The sequence below is a fragment of the Stenella coeruleoalba genome, assembly GCF_951394435.1.
Source record: "Stenella coeruleoalba genome assembly, chromosome: 1".
NCBI lineage: Eukaryota > Metazoa > Chordata > Mammalia > Artiodactyla > Delphinidae > Stenella > Stenella coeruleoalba.
This window is the reverse complement of record NC_137169.1, coordinates 131947263-131964409: the sequence shown is the minus strand read 5'-3', so window position 1 is coordinate 131964409 and position 17147 is coordinate 131947263. Positions and strand designations below refer to the sequence as shown.

The 17147-nt window shown below is 35.8% G+C and overlaps 1 long non-coding RNA gene across 3 annotated transcripts in view; it reads left to right on the top strand.

The window, feature by feature from the left end:
- The window catches only part of LOC307182557, a 585550-nt gene that overhangs the window by 269442 nt on the left and 298961 nt on the right, over nucleotides 1–17147 (top strand). For all 3 annotated transcript variants that reach the window (XR_013827196.1, XR_013827197.1, XR_013827198.1), the window contains exon 6: nucleotides 16067–16110. This is a non-coding gene — a long non-coding RNA (uncharacterized lncRNA). The remainder of the gene's footprint in view (nucleotides 1–16066; nucleotides 16111–17147) is intronic.

Genomic DNA, 17147 nt, shown 5'->3' with positions numbered 1-17147 from the left:
CAGCCGCTCCGCGGCATGTGGGATCTTCCCGGACCGGGGCACGAACCCGCGTCCCCTGCATCGGCAGGCGGACTCCCAACCACTGTGCCACCAGGGAAGCCCCAAAGGATGTTTTAAAACCTGTTGAATCACAGCAATACCTTTTCTCCTCAGGGACAGAGGGTTTGCACAGTGGACAGAGAATATGGGTGGAGAAGAGTCATGAGCTTGCCTTTGAACTGTGGTCCTCATTCATTTTTTCTGTCCCAACACACAAGAGCAATATTATACTAGACCATCAGTAAAAATAGATCTCAGTGACAGTGAAGGAAAGAAATCATTCTCCGTCAGGGAAGGAGGCATATGAGGTTGGAAGAAGTCCCTTTCTGTGCAGGGGATTCTGATGCACCATGCCTCCTTCTGATTCATTAGGAATCTTGCCTTAAAATTTTATCCACAGGAAAACACAATGTAGGGAGGTTAGTGAACATGAGAGAAATAAAATCTCTGTACTTACATTCTGGTTTATGCTAGATACTGAAACTAAGAGGACTATATGAAAAAAATAAGTGATAATGCAAGATAGAGGTAAAACATAACTAAAATGGAAAGATAAGTAGCCCTGACTATATTTGGCCTAAAAAAATGCACTGATCTTGCTAACAGTAATGAACTGTGGAAGGTGAGTTGGCATTCGTCAGTAATCAGTGGATGGATCACTGAACAAATCAGTGTGATTTCCGTCATGTGTGACAGATCGATCAAGAAGACTTTACAGGAAATTTGACGATTCTGTGAAGTCTGAGTAAAGATTTTTAGTTATATTGTGTGGCAATTGTGTTGAATTATTTAAAATATTCTCAATATTTTTTATTTAAATTATTATTTTTAACCTATAGTTTATCTATTTTTGTTTTATTTATTTCTTAAATTGAAGTATAGTTGTTTTACAGTATTGTGTGTCAGATATTCAGCGAAGTGATTCAGTTATACATATATACATATATATATATACTTTTTCAGATTCTTTTCCATTATAAGTTACTACAAGATATTGAATATAGTTCCCTGTGCAATACAGTAGGTACTTGTTTATCTATTTAATATATAGTAGTATGCATCTGTTGATCCCAAACTCCTAATTTATCCCCCCTCTTTCCCCTTTGGTAACTATAAATTTGTTTTCAATATTTGCCTGTTTTGATCATCAAAATATTTTACAAAGACATTTTCCCCTTTTAAAATGAGGAAAGTGCCAATAAAAATCACACACACATATATGACTATAATTCAGTGGTTTATACAAGTTCTCATTCCACAATAAAGTGGTAATATGCAGATATTATAGAACTGCCCCTGGGAAGTGTTAGTAATACAGGGAGATTTCCTGTGCTCATTTGGATTTTACCCAGTGGTATAAAATTGAACCATTGCTAAATATCAGACAATTCGTGGAATGATTTCATCTTACTATAATATTCCTCACCAGAGCATTTCACCCAATTCTTGCCTGAGGTTATTATTTCAGTGACTTTTGAGAAGGGAAATGAAGCACATTCCTTTCTGTGTGTTTATGGGCCAGAAAAGACAGGTCTCTGGGCAAAACAGGATGATCTTAAAAACTAGAGCTTTACATGTAGAAAAGTGCCAATATTGTGAAAGTGACACAACTTACCTTGGAGATTGCTCTTCATGTCTAAATCATGTAAACCTCTACATGGTAACTGATTAGTAATTACAATATAGAAAACTTTCATTCATGTAGCTTTTTATTTTGCTTTTTCATCAATTCACAGCACAGTCTGGTATTCAGCAGCTTTATATCCTTAAGATATAATGATGAATGATGTTTACAGAAATATCTTAAAGGTACCATAAAAATCATTCAGTTCTCTGTGTCATCAAAGAGGCATAAAACTATATTCAAAATAATTATGTGAAATATGTTTATTATGTTGATTTTTTATTTTGAAAAATATTATTATAAGGTACTCAACTGGCATTTTCTACTCCTCAGTTATATCATATAATACAATTTACTGTGCCGACTCGATTTACTATATTTATATAGCTTTATAAGTTACTTTATAGTCCAAAATTGTTTTGTTCTTGTATATTGCTAACAAAATGCAAGGCTTTCCACTTTGAAGAAAGAAAATAGAGGCTAGTAAGACCAGCACAGATCTTATAATAAAATGAAAAAGTATTTATAAAGTACTAAAAGAGTTATTGAATAATTCTAAAAGTGTTTATTTATGTAACTAAAAGGAATTTAAATATATCCTATGGTGATTTTTTTGTGTCCTATTGGGTATCTCTATATAGACCTCCTTTAATCATTTCAGGAACAAGATACAGTTTAAATGTAATCGTATACCATCGACACTGAAGATTAGCAACAAACCTAGAAAAAGTAAATCTTGTTTAAATATTCTTGTAAGGGGACTGTTAAATAGGTCCCTCACCCAGTCCCCACTCCACATACTGAAATCTAATTAGCAGTAATCAGGTGTGGTCTATTTGGCATTATCTGGAGGATAAAAAAATGCTTCATAAAAATAACTGAAGGACTAGTACAGAATGCATGAATTCACAATGTAGGATGAAAACTCTAGGCAATTTCTCATACAATTAAACATAGTTATACACAAGTACATACCAATTATATTCAGTGAAGCTTTGGCATTCTCTCAGTCAGTTTAGGCTAAGTTATGCTTTGGAAACAGGCAACCCTAAACTCTCAGTTGCTCAAATCACCAGAGTTTATTTAGTTCTCGTCTTTTGTGTAACAGTGTTTGGCCTTTTCTCTGCTCTGTGTCATCTTTACTTCAGAATCAGCCTGACTGAATGATTTTGTTAGAATATTGCTGAGCTCAAGGCAGAGGGAGAAAATGGCAAACCATGAGCTTTAAGGTTTAAGGTTCGGCTCAGAAGTAACATACGTTTCTTTTTCATGTATTTCGTATTTCACATCTGGGTTCAGCAGCACGGAGGTGAATAATTCCTGCCCTAGGGAGGGATTCCATGGTGAGGTGAGCATGCAGGAGAGGAGCAGCGAATTTTTGGAGCAATAATACATTCTCGTGTAGACTTAAACTTCTAGTTTCTTCTCATTAAGGAGCTGATAGAAATCCTTGGAACACGTATGGTTAAATACGGTGCAAATAAGATTAATAAGTGATTTCGTTTTGTGATTCCCATGCTTTTACTGACTAGCTTGTCTTTAATGAATTTCTAAAATCAGTTTTTCTTATTATTGCAGAAAACTCTCATACCCTGTACCTGTGGCTACTCCAAGTTTATTTTATTCATCAAATGCTTAATAAGCGCTCTTATGTATTCATGATGATGGTAGAATTCTTACCCCCTAGAAGCTCAGCATTTAGTTGAGGATATAAATAATTATGTTGAATATTTTGAGGATAATAAAATGAAAATATAGGTTTATTACTCTGGTTAACATTATTTTAAAAACTATGAAACGTATAGATTTTCTCATTTAATACAACTGTGCCACCAGGTAGAGGTCATTAGTTTTTTCATAGTCACATGCTTAGGGTAGTTAAGTGACATGCCTGAGTCACATAGCTATGTTCAACTCAAACCAGGTCATCTGTTCTAGAGGCTAAACTCTTTCATAGCGCTGTACTTTTATCTCCTATTTTTGCTTCTCTGAAAAGACCTTACTTTGAGTCTGTGTGATCCTGAGTTATTGTCTACTTTGTGTCCTGCATCTGGCGTGTTGGCAATGTTGAGGGTTGTTTTCTCTCACATTTGATAGTATGAGTGTCTTCTGCTTCAAGGTCAAAGCTGAATGTATGTCTCATTGGGCAAGACATGGAAGATACATCATCTTCTGTACATCTTTATTCAGCTTCCCCAGTAGTAAAGTTTAAGACTGTTTCACCATTTATCTACTTCAGAGTGGATCTATTTATGTTCAATATGCTTACTCTAAAACTAAAATGAATTTAAAACTTTATGATGTGGTAAATAGATTTAGATACCCTCACTTAAATCACTAAGCCTTAAACTGCATGGAAAATAAACTTATCCAAAATACTTCTGTTGTTGAATAGAGTGCAGTCTACTTACTAATTAATTAAGCCATTGTACACTTTTTTGATAATCTTTGTCAAGCTCCCATGCTCTGAAAAGACTGATCAAAATTGTGAAAACTTCAAAACCAACTTTGTGAATTCCGAAGATTTGAGGACCATAATAATTGTCTTAATTTATTTTTTAAAAGATGGAGGAATTTGTTTCTTTGTAACTCAGAAGTAACTACAAGGATTCAGATTTTGCCTGAATATAAGGAATTTTTTTTTTTTTTTTTTTTTTTTTTAACGTTAGAGCTTTTCTCCAAACACTTGAATGCTTTTGGAGGTGGAGAGCTTTTAAAATCATTGTAGAATACAGGTAGAAACTAGATGTTTACTTTGCAGAGATGTGATGGAGGGGCTGTGGTATCAGCTGGAACCCAACAGGTATTGGCAGTCTTTGCTCGCAATCTCAGTTTTTAACTCTTGAAGCAGGATTCATATATCTTTTGCCCTTGACATCCTAATGTAAATTTATTTCCCCAATTCAAATTAGTAATGGACACTTAAGTGAAGATTTCTTGGTGTTACAAAGGAGAAAATGTGTCACTGACCACACAGCAAAGAACTTCATGAAATCTGCATCAGATGTTTTGTTCTTCCAGAAACCTCCCTCAGCCTTTATCTGCCAGGGTATCTCCTGCTCTCTACCATCCAGTCTTGCCCACTCAGGCTTCTAAATTTTCCTAGATATGGTTCCTTTTCTCAATCCACTGCCAATTGATAAGTCTCTTCAAATTTCTATCTCCTCCTTTTTAAAATCAGAGCAATTGTCTCTTTCTTATTTCTGTAATACGTATCCCTGTTCTCTTCACTTTGCTATGCTAATAAAGCACCCTCTGGCTAGCAATCTCTCCTCGAATGCAGTGGAGATTATCAAGAACAAATATAGTTTTGCTGTGATATACATACATACATGCAAATATGTAACCTTGAGATCAGAAAGTCTCAAAAATTAAAAAAAAAGTGGTGAAGATGCCATTGGGATCGAGGAAGAAAATTGCAGGTACAAAAAAGGTATGATTTCTGAAGTCAATAAGCTTAAATTTTTGCACTTAGATACTATTTTTGGTGATTGAAATTAATCATGCATAGAAGGAAACCAGAAGACTTGACACTAACCTTCTTATGTTGTTGCAAGTATAACATGATACTTAAAAAAATAAAATCATTAGTTAAGATGTATTTTACTCTTTATTTATGTGCAGTGTATCCAGAGTTTTTGGAAATCACAAGTGGAATGGAGAGGGGAAAGACTGCATTTTTTTTTTCTTATTTCTATTTAACACAGGCCGTCATGACTGACTACAGTCCATCCTTTGTGGTATCTTAGTAGCTGTCAAAGCTACTGCTTTTTCCTCTTCTTCTCTTCTTCCAAAGTCATTACTGAAGGACAACCTGAAAGGCCACAGAAAAATGAATCTGTAGATTATTGATGCTCCAAGAATTCTGACCTGCAGAGCAGAGTTTGTGAGACACCTTTGGGAAGGGAAAAAGAAAAAAAAACTTCCAGGAATTAAGAGAAAATGAGATGTTTAGAGAAGGGTATGTGAGTTGGGTTCTAAGGGAAAAAGTAAATATGAAAGCTTCTGCCTTCCCTCTTGGCTCTTTGAAGTTCTTTCAAGGATACATTAAAAATTCCTGGATTTACGTTATGATATTGAGTGAAATAGAAGCAGAGTTTTATAAACATAATTTTCTTTGAAATGCAGTGTCACTTAAATTCAAAACATCTCATCTTTATATGAATTACTGAATGTACACTGCAGTTTCTTTCTTTCTTTTTTTTTTTTTTTTTTTTTGCGGTACGCGGGCCTCTCACTGTTGTGGCCTCTCCCATTGCGGAGCACAGGCTCTGGACGCGCAGGCTCAGTGGCCACGGCTCACAGGCCCAGCCGCTCCGCGGCATGTGGGACCTTCCGGACCAGGGCACGAACCCGTGTCCCCTGCATCGGCAGGTGGACTCTCAACCACTGTGCCACCAGGGAAACTGCGCTGCAGTTTCTTTTAAATCTTGGACTTCTACCAGTCTGATGATTGTTCTTCCTCAAGGTTCGTGAGGTAATGTACAAAAAAAGTACAATAACATAGTTTTATTCAAGTAAAAAAGTATTCTGAAATTGGCAGAGTGATAGAAACAAGAAATAATAACTTGGCTCCCTTCTTTCTTTCATATTTTGTGAAATTAGAATACTCAGAACTGTCATGGGATGATCTATCCCTTGACAACTATCCTACAACTTTAATATAATAGATATATAATCACAATTGTTAAATTTTTTAGTTTTTACCCAATTATAGCTTTTTTTCTGTCTTAAATATAGATTCATTTTCCATGTAAGAACTTACCTTCTCAGCCATTAAAACATTTTGAGAACATATGATTTCATTAAACTCTCTTTATTGAGAATCTGTCCAGAGTAATCAATATTTTAAAATAACTTGTTACCTTATCTCAGGACATTTCCATTTTCTTTCCCTTATGAGCTGCTAAGCTGTTTGAAATAAAAATTAAGCAGTATTCTAACATTTTAGTGTTTTTCTTAACAGGGACGAGCTATGAAATAAATTATTAATTTGGGATGTATGAACAATTTCAATAAACTTCAAAAAACTAGATGGTTGAGGTTGATGGTAAATAATGGTCTTAAGCAATCTTAATTTTGGAAAATTTAAGGAAATAAGGTGGACTCTTTTGTTCTTTAGTAATGTCTATTACTGCAGCATTGTTTTCCATAAGTTAAGGAATCCCAGGACAGATTCGTGGAACATTTTAAAAATTAGAGAAGAGATTGTTTTTGCAATAGAGCACCTGTCATGTTACTATTTTATGGTATTTTTATATAATATGTTCACTAATTATAGTGTTCTATATATGCAATGAAAATATGAAGAGTTAAATGCAGATTTCATGGTTAATTTCCTCACCAAAACATTAGTGTTCAGAACCTACAGAGATTGAAATGTTTTGGATAAAGTTATTTTCCATGCAGTTAGGGTTTAGTATTTAAATGAGGCTCTCTAAAACGACCATGTATTAAGATTTATTAATACCTCATAAGATTTTAATTTATTTTGCATGTCGGGGTATACTGAACATAGTTGATATTGAGTCTGAAAGATGTTATGAACATCCCACTTCAATTTGCTTCTTTGGGAGCTTTCCGATGTAGCTGTAGATTCGATTGGGCTTCATGCATTGACAAGGTCTTGATGCCAGCTCTGGCTTTAAATCTTTCCAAGTGATTCTTTAACGTAAAAATTAATGAAGTATTGTTTTATTGATTGACGATGCTAGGTAAAATTATTGAACATCATCAGATGTGAACCAGTTTTATCTAAATTATAAAGATATTCCTTTGTAGACTAAAAGAGTGCCTGAGCCATGGTATGTGTTCAAATCAAGATTTATTGAATGAGTGAGTGGATGAATACATACATGACATAAACCTATTCTGTAGAAATACTTCAGCCATTTTTCTTTGCCATTTTCAGGTCATGTGTAGATAGCCATTTCATTGTGGTGATTGCTGCAATTCTCTTATACATGTGTTTTGCCTTTTAGTCAAAGTATGAGTTGCTTTGTTATGTTCCTATTTATATACTGCAGTTCAGGGTGTGCAACCACTGTAGAATTTTATAGTTTATTTTGCCTTTCATTTATTCACTCAGGAAGCATGTATTAATTATTTTCTATGTGCCTGATCCTTTGCTAGGAGGAGAAGCTACAAACAAAAAACCTACTCTCAAGAAATGAGAGAAATAGAAATGTTCACATTTAATTATAAATCACCAAGGGTGTTCAGGAGATTTTGCCTGGGACATAGCCTGGGAGAAGGAAGTAAAACGTCCTGTAGGGCACTGGATAGCTTCTGTTCTTCCAGTTTTATTATATTTCTATTTCTTCTAACCAGTTACAAACTTTAATGAAATTTTAATTTTTTTAATATAAATACATTCCAAAGAGGGCCCTCCCCAGCCCTTCCCTCTTTCCCTTATAGGTTGACATTCCTTTCAGTCTTAGAATGAATCCAGATTCTGGTGTGCGTCCGAGTTGGCCAGTGTGAGAAGCCGGGAGCCGCAGGTGTGTAGATGGGATGGGGGGAGGGGCTGCTTCTTACGATTACCTGTTAATTTGCTTTTGCCTAAGCGAGTTGCAGGGCACTTAACAACACTGAGATTTCTCAGCACAGTCTCACCGTGTGCATTGCTCCCTGCTGGAAACGTAGTGCTTAGTATTTATCCTTTTATAATGTATCTCTTCTTCTTCATCTGCTTGTGAGCTTCATCAAGGCAAAGATCTTGTGCTTGAAACATAATAAAATCTCAAGAAATGCTAAAAATTGCTTATTACATTAGTGAGTACATGGATGAACACACGAATGGTGTTTCTTATCCAGGCCCTGGAAAATTTTAGACTAGAACCTAGGCTTCTAATTCTCAATCCACTTTTATTCTCACCCTCTGTGTCTCATTTACCTACCAACTATTCCATGTGAAATTCTTGCTTATTTATATATCTCCTAATGAATGAAGCTAGGTATTTTTAAATGCTTAAAAAGCATTTATGTTTTTTTTTTCCCCTCTGTTAACTGTTTATTCATGTCTTTTATACATTCTTTTAATTCTTCTGTTGGATTTTTTTTTTTTTGGCTTCTTCTCACCTTATGGCTTACTTTATATATTAGGTAACTTCACCCTTTGCCATAAACAGTTTCCCATTTCATGGTTAGTATTTTGGTTTTTCTCATGCTGTTTTGCCAAATGGACGTTTTCATTCACTTTTTAAAAAAATGTATTTATTGTATTTATTTATTTTTGGCTGCGTTGGGTCTTCATTGCTGCGTGCGGGCTTTCTCTAGTTGCAGCGAGCGGGGGCTACTCTTCGTTGCAGTGCATGGGCTTCTCATTGCCCTGTCTTCTCTTTATTGTGGAGCACTGGCTGTAGGCGCGTGGGCTTCAGTAGTTGTGGCATGTGGGCTCAGTAGTTGTGGCTCACGGGCTCTAGAGCGCAGGCTCAGTAATTGTGGTGCACAGGCTTAGTTGCTCTGTGGCATGTGGGATCTTCCAGTAGCAGGGATCAAGCCCGTGTCCCCTGCATTGGCAGGCAGATTCTTAACCACTGCACCAGCAGGGAAGTCCCTCATTAACTTTTAGGGAATTGACTTTATCAATCTTTCCTTTGTGGCTTCTGGACTTTGAGGCATGGCTATGTCAAATGTGGACTCCTCAAAAGACAAGTATTAACAAAAATATGTTAATCAAGTAAAGTTAAGCTAATTAGTTCAGCTAATTAACGCAATAGGGGAGAACACCAACTTGACAGAGTAAAATAGTATCTTGACAGAGAGGAAATTAGGGCAAGGATTTATAGGGTTTCAGGGCCTCAAAGGATGGATGTAAGGTAAGTCTTAGAAGAGTTGGCTGAGGCTGTGCAAAATATATAAAAAAATTGCTTTGGGCTGCTGAGAATAATGAAATGAGGATCTTGAAGACAGCCTTGGTAAACAAGCTGTTAATCTTGAGAAGTTAATTCTTAGTCTTATCTTTTAGGAGCTGTTATTTCCTGGAGAAAGCAGCTAAGATATTTTTACCTGGTCCTCGTATTGTTTAGTACAAAAACAGTAAATTGTATCCATTCTGTATCGTTCAACACAAGCGTAGGGCGTGATGTTAGATTTACTTCTCAATTATAAATAAAGTTTACCTTTTTCTGTCATTTTACCTTTTATTACTTGTATAACTTAGTCTTACACTTACATTAATGTTAATGTCCTTTATTCTGATGGACTGTATGGATTCTGATCCAGCCTTGTTTCACAAAATGGCTACTTGGTTATCTCAGTACTGTTTATTAACTAATTGAATGTTCCTCCGGTGATTTGAGAGGTTATCTTTATTATATACGTCTTCATCCATAGTTGCTTCTCTTTCTGCACTTTTCCTTCTGTTTCATTGATGTGTCTGCCTTTGTATTGCTGTCACATTATATGAATTATGGTGTCTGGGGATGTTTGGAAGTTTGATAGTGGTCATTCTCCGTCATTTTGCTTCCTTTTAAGAGATATTCCTGGCTCTTCCTATTTGCTTATTTTTCCACAGGAACTTTAGAATCATTTTTTTTTCTAAACTGGTATTTTCTAAGAAATTTTAGAATAGAATTAGAATAGTTTCTAATAAAATATTAGCTTATATTGCTGTGGGAAATACAGAAATTGAGTTAGTTTAGAAATGAATTTAAAACAACTTGACTAATTTTTCTCAAAGTAGAGTATACTCCTCTAGACCATGGATACCCTTCAGAGTGTTTTGATATATTTTTGCAATTCTTGCATCATTCTTCAGAACTTTTATTTTAGCTTGACTGTCGTTTCAACTTGACATTATAAATGAGAGCTTGCCCTGTAGCTGTATCTATATATTCAAATTTATGATTGATTTCATTATTTAAAGCTATTAAATTCTGTGTCACTTATTTACCCTACCATGTTACTGAATTCTCTCATTGCTTATGTAGTTTTTAGGTTTATGCTTTTGACTTTCAAGATGTACAGTTATTTCATCAGCAAATAGTGTTAGTTTTACATATTCTTTTCAATTTAGATAGCTTTATTTTCTTGCCTATTTGAACTAACTAGTATCAGTACCTTCAATGCAATGATAAATAACAACGGTGATTGTGAGCACTGCCTTGTTCTTGACTTCTGTGGGAATGCCTCTAGGCTCTGCCCTTTAAGCATAACCCTGCCTTTAAGCAGAATATCAGTGTTTTATAATGTTAAGAATCTTTCTATTTCAGTTTCAATGCCCAGTAATTTTACTAGGCTATGTCTTCAAGTAGAAAGTTTTAGGTCCGTTTCCTCTGCTATTAGGATTGCTGGATTCAAGCGTTCTTTCATGGGACTAATTATAAATTATATATTTTTTCTTCTCTTTATTTTTGGTTTTCTTTGCAAATATATTTATATATTGAATCTGCTTTGAATATTTTTTATATATCTGTGTATTTTTTCTACTTCTTTCAATTATTTATTTTTCATTTGCGTGTTTCACAATTATAACCATTTTGTGCTTCCTGCAGTATTCATTCTTCTTTATGCAAACTCCAATTATTATGTTTTTACTGTGAATTTCTGTGTGCTTTGTCCAAGTCCTTTACTATCAGTTCATATCTCTCCTCCTGTTTTATTTATTATCTCCATGCTGAGTTCCTGCACGCTAGTTTTGTGGTCTCCTTTTATTGGCAGTTGGTATTTTTTTTAATGGTGGAATGTATATTCACAAATTTTATCTGTTCTCTAATACACTTCTTTTCTCTTCCATGTTTTTCCACTGTAGATGAGTTAGCTACTATTTTCTGTAGTTTTCTTATAGTGTCTTTGCATTGAATTTGTACCATGGTATTGTTATCGATTTCCCTTTCATAGCTTTTTTTTTTTTTTTTTTTTTTTTGCGGTACGCGGGCCTCTCACTGTTGTGGCCTCTCCCGTTGTGGAGCACAGGCTCTGGACGCACAGGCTCAGCGGCCATGGCTCACGGGCCCAGCCGCTCCACGGCATGTGGGATCCTCCCGGACTGGGGCTCGAACCCGTGTCCTCTGCATCGGCAGGCGGACTCTCAACCACTGCGCCACCAGGGAAGCCCCCTTTCATAGCTTTTGAAAGAGGTTCCTTTGGGGATGGGGGGGTAGCTTTCTAGTCTCTACAACCCAAACCTTCCTCCTTCCCCCAATCATGTGACACAGGGACAGAGTGATTCCTGCATATAGGATTCTACTCTGTGTGTGTGTGTGTGTGTGTGTGTGTGTGTGTGTGTGTGTGTGTGTAGGTAAAGCTCTACCTCTTCTGCTTCTCTGGTAGACCAGCTATAGGAAGGCGTCTATGACTTAACTTTTCTTCTTCCTTCTTTAAAGACTGTAGCCCTTACTTCCCAAGGTAAACTCATCTTCAAAAAGTGTATTTTTGCTGTCACATTTTGAAATCTTCCACCTGTGATCCCCTCAACACTCCCCTGAATCTCTTTCCTCATGGATTCTGACCATTCTGAGATGTGTTATGCAATCCTTCCTATATTTTGAAGTCTGAGGTTTAAATGCCAGAAACTGGTGTTTGTGAAACTTTAACAGTTCACCTTGTAGCTTTATACAATTTTCAGAAGAAGCAAAAGTTTTGAATTATGACATGTTTAGGTCAGGAATCTGAATGGCCTTTTACTTAATTCTAAAAGAGAAGGAGCTATAAAACTGGGTACTCATTACTAAAAGATGCTATCAATGTAGGATGGGGTAGGAGATATTACTTGTAACTCGGTTACAAGTTGCTTTTCAAATTTTTATATTTTACGCTCTCAATATTTGTATAGATTGCATAAAATGGCACTTGTGACACTTTTCCTCCTATCTCTCTATACATGCCCTTTCGCCAAGTCCTTTGACTCTCTTCCCATCAAGAAATGGAATCTATTTATCCACCCTCATCAATCCTGGCTGATCTTGTAACTTGGTTTGGCCAATAGATTAGAGCAGAAGCGATATTATGTGTAGGAGTTCTAAGCCCAGGTCTCTCCTCATTCTTGTGGAGCTCTGTCAGCCCCGTGTGCAGACACCAGGCTAGCCTCTTTGAAAGTGAGAGAGCATGAGAGAGAGGCCCAGCCTAACTTCAGAACTAATTCCTAGATAAGTGTTTGAAGCTATTTAGGCTGCTCAGCTGCAATTGCATTGTACGGACGACTCCAAGTGAGACCAGCAGAACATCTGTCCAGTGGAGCCTCACCCAAACTACTGATCCACTGAATTATGAACAAATAAAATGGTGGTGATTTTAAGTCTATACATTTTGGGGGGTTTGCTATAGAGCAATAGAAAATTGATGTGATAGTTCAGTATATTTAATAAATATTTCACTATATGCTATCATCAGACATAATATGAAAAAAGCTCATGCATTATTACTATTTTTAAATAGTAGAGTACACTGCATTATAGAATAAGGTTTCAGTGATGTGCTGAAACTAAGCACTTTGATACTATATAAAATGAGACTTGTTAATGTATTCAGAATTGTTTTATCTTAAATCAGAGATTCAGCATTCTAAATTATTGCTCTCACTCCAGTCATTTGGTTGGAACTCTGTGGCAATACATGTAAATGTGTCAAAAATTTAATAATTTATCTAATTTTATAAATGACTAAAAAATATTCTAAGATTATGGAATAAATTTTATATTTACCTGTTGGAATATATAGTATATCACTTTTTAACTTGTCTCTAGAAGGTTTTCTGTCATTCCACACAGCAAGGTCTTAAATTGATATCTAGACAGAATTTCTTTGAAGAGGTATAGAATCCATGGTGAATAAATAATCAAAGAAAATTTTGAGTTTCAGGGCAAAGATCAGCAAGTTCTGAAAACGGAAACCAACCTCCTCTCTAAAGTCTCTCCTCCACTGATGAATTTGTTTTTAAATTAGGTTGTTTCTTTTTTTTTGTTGAGATAGATTCATTTTTAAAATGTCAGTTGTTTCAGGTATAATGTACATAAGATAAACTGCATTCATTTTTAGTGTAGATTTTGATGACTTTTGACAGAGGTGTTTTGATGACTTTTTGACACAATGTAATCATTTCTTCAGTCAAGATCTAGAACATTTCAGTTACCTTAAAAGGTCTACTGTGGGGCTTCCCTGGTAGCACGGTGGTTGAGAGTCCGCCTGCTGATGCAGGGGACACGGGTTCGTGCCCCGGTCCGGGAAGATCCCACATGCCGCGGAGCGGCTGGGCGCGTGAGCCATGGCCGCTGAGCCTGCGCGTCCGGAGCCTGTGCTCCGCAACGGGGGAGGCCACAACAGTGAGAGGCCCGCGTACCGCAAAAAAAAAAAAAAAAAAAAAAAAAAAAAGGTCTACTGTGTCCCTTCCCAGTTAATCTCCATCCCTAATCCTTGCCCTTAACCAACGACTAATCTATATTGTATCACAGTTGATTATACTATTGCCTTTCTTAGGATTCCATAGAAATGGAATCATACGCTAGTGTTTACTCTGTGTCTGACTTCTTTCACTTAGTGTCGTATTTTAGAGATTCGCTCCTGTTGTTGTGTGTATCAGTAGTCTGTTCCTTTTTATTGCTGAGCGATAGTCTATTGTATGGCTATACCACAGGTTATGTTTCCATTCACCAGTCGATGGGTGTTTGAATTGCTTCCGATTTTTGACCACTATCAGTTAAAATTTGTGTGAACATTTGTGTTCAAGGCTGTATGGAGATAGTTTTTCATTTCTTTGGAGTAAAAACCTAGGAATTGGAATGGCTAGTGGAAGAGTAAGCACATATTTAACTTTATAAGACAGTACCCAGCTTTTTTCAAAGTGATTTTGCTGTTTTACATTGTTGTCATCAAGGTATGAAAGTTCTAGTTGCTCTCCATCCTCACTAACACTTGATATTTTCAGCCTTTTAAATTTTAGCCTAGTGAGTATGTAGTGTTACTCATTGTGGTTTAGCTTGCAGTTCTCTGATGACTAATAGTTTTGGACATCTTTTTATATTGTGTTGGTTACTTTATCTTATTTTCAAGGTGTCTGCTGAAATATTTTGCTCTTTTTTACTTGGTTGCCTTCCTCTTTCTGATTTATAAGAATTTTTAAAAATTAAATTTAAAAAATTTCTGGATGCAAATCTTTTGATATCTATAGAATATTTTCTCCCTGTCAGTGGCTTATCTTTTATTTTTCTCAGCAGTATATAAAGAAGAGCTGAAGTTTTAAATTTTGATAAAGTCCAACATCGATGTTTTTCTTTTATGGTTTATACTTTTTGTGTCACATCTAAAATATCTTTGGTTCCCCTAAGGTTGCAGAAATTTTCTCTTAGGTTCTAGTTTTTTATAATCTTAACTTTTCATTTAGATCTGTGATCCATTTTAAGACAGTTTTTGTGTATTGTGTGTAGTATTGTGTGTGGTCAAGATGCATTTATTTTTTTCATCTGGTTATGCAGTTGCTCAAGCACCATTTATCTGAAAGCTCTCTTTCTGCATTGAATTACCTTGTCCACTTTGTTGCAATTGAATATATGTGTATAGATGTATCTCTGCACTCACTATGGGCACAGGGTATTTTTTAAAGTAATTATCATCTTTATTTTACTTGTATTCTGATTACCTCTTAACACATAACTATAGTTTAATCACAGCGCAGGACTGACTAGCTAGGGGAATGAGAACTGGAAAGGAGGTATTGTAAAGACTGAAAGATGGCAGTGGGACAGCCCCAGCCAGGAGTGAAGGTGTGGAACAACATGCATGCATTGAACACTGGCCAGTGGGAGAAGGATATTACATGAGAAAGGTTCTCAACAAATATGTATTTTAATTAAATAATGAATTGATAGATGAATAAGTGGGGAAGTGGAGTAGCAAATACATTTTCCCTCCTTATAAATTACTACTGTTTATTCCTAATTTTTTAAAGACTTGCAATGGATTTCATTCTAAGACCCATTTTGAATAGTGTCAATAACTAGAATAAATTTACATGCCATCTGGTAAAAGTTTCTCACTTTACATGTTAAGAAAACATTCCACGTACCAGGGAGAAAGATAATGTTTGAGACACATAGTAAATGGTCCAAGTAGAATCTTGATTCAGATCTTTGGACTTTTTGTGCAGAGTTTGGGTTCCTTCAACTATTCTAAAAGTTTTGTTTCAGACACCACAAATGGTGCTTTTAAATAAATAATTGAATCCACCTTGGTAGGCCAAAAAAAGATTTAAAAATCTCTAAAGGAAACTTTTTAGAAAAAAATGTCCAGGAAGTGAATGTTTTACTAATTGTTAAATCTAATGCTTTCCTCCATCCAAGATCAGTTTGGGTCTAAATAATGTTTCAAGACTTTGTAGTACTGTATCAGGATATAATGCCTAATTGTCTAGTGCTCAAATCAAACAAGAGATCCATGCATAATCCCTTCTGTATTTTTTTTTAACAGGGCTACTCTTGCAGAAATCAAACATCTGTGGTAGTGATAAGAAGGTAAGAAGTTGTGAAAAGTTTGTTTCTTTCTGTCTTGTGACTGAGTACAGACTGTTATATTTACTGAAAAAGAGACTCCTCTCAAAAATGTGGAATTAAGACTGCTTTCTGCAAGCTAAATTACATAATTAACACATAATGGGTCAGAATAAAGATATTCAACATTAGCTTTAGGGAGCAGAATGGCTTTCACAGTCAAAGCTAGACTTGAGACTAAACTAATGTGAAGGCAGTAATCTGTTTAAAGAATGAAGGTGTCATTCAGGAGAAGGGTTAGTCAGTAGTGGAAAGATAGGCAAGAAAAGTTAGGGATGCAGATGCATGCAAAGAAGTCCCAGTGGTGCTGAGAGAAGAGAATGTTCTCTTTTTAACCTTTTATTTTTTTGGTGAGAACATGTAAGTCCTACTTTCTTAGCAAAATTGTTTTACAATACAGTGTTATCAACTACAATCACCATATTATTACAATTAGATCCTCAAACCTTATTCACCTAATAACTGAAAGTTTGTACCCTTTTATCAACTTCTCCCTCCCCCCACCCCCAGCTCCTGGGAACCACTTTCTGCTCTGTTTTTATGACATCAATTTTTTTTTGTTTGAGATTCCACATTTAAGCTATACCATGTGGTATTTGTCTTTCTCTACCTGGCTTATTTCACTTAGCATAAATGTTCTCCAAGTTCATCCATGTTGCGAATGACAGGATTTTCTTTTTTAAGGGGGACTAATATTCCATTGTATACATGTACCACATTTTCTTTATCCATTCATCCTTTGAAGGACACTTCAGTTGTTTCCATACCTTGGCTATTGTAATAATGCTGCAGTGAACATGGGAGTGCAGATGTCTCTTTGAGATAATGACTTCATTTCCTTTGGGTATATACCTAGAGATAAAATTGCTGGATCATATGGTAGTTCTATTTTTAATTTCTGGGGGAACCTCTGTACTCTTTTCCATAGTGACTGTACCAGTTTACATTCCCACCACCAGTACATAAGGGTTCCCTTTAGTCCATATCCTCACCAGTATTTG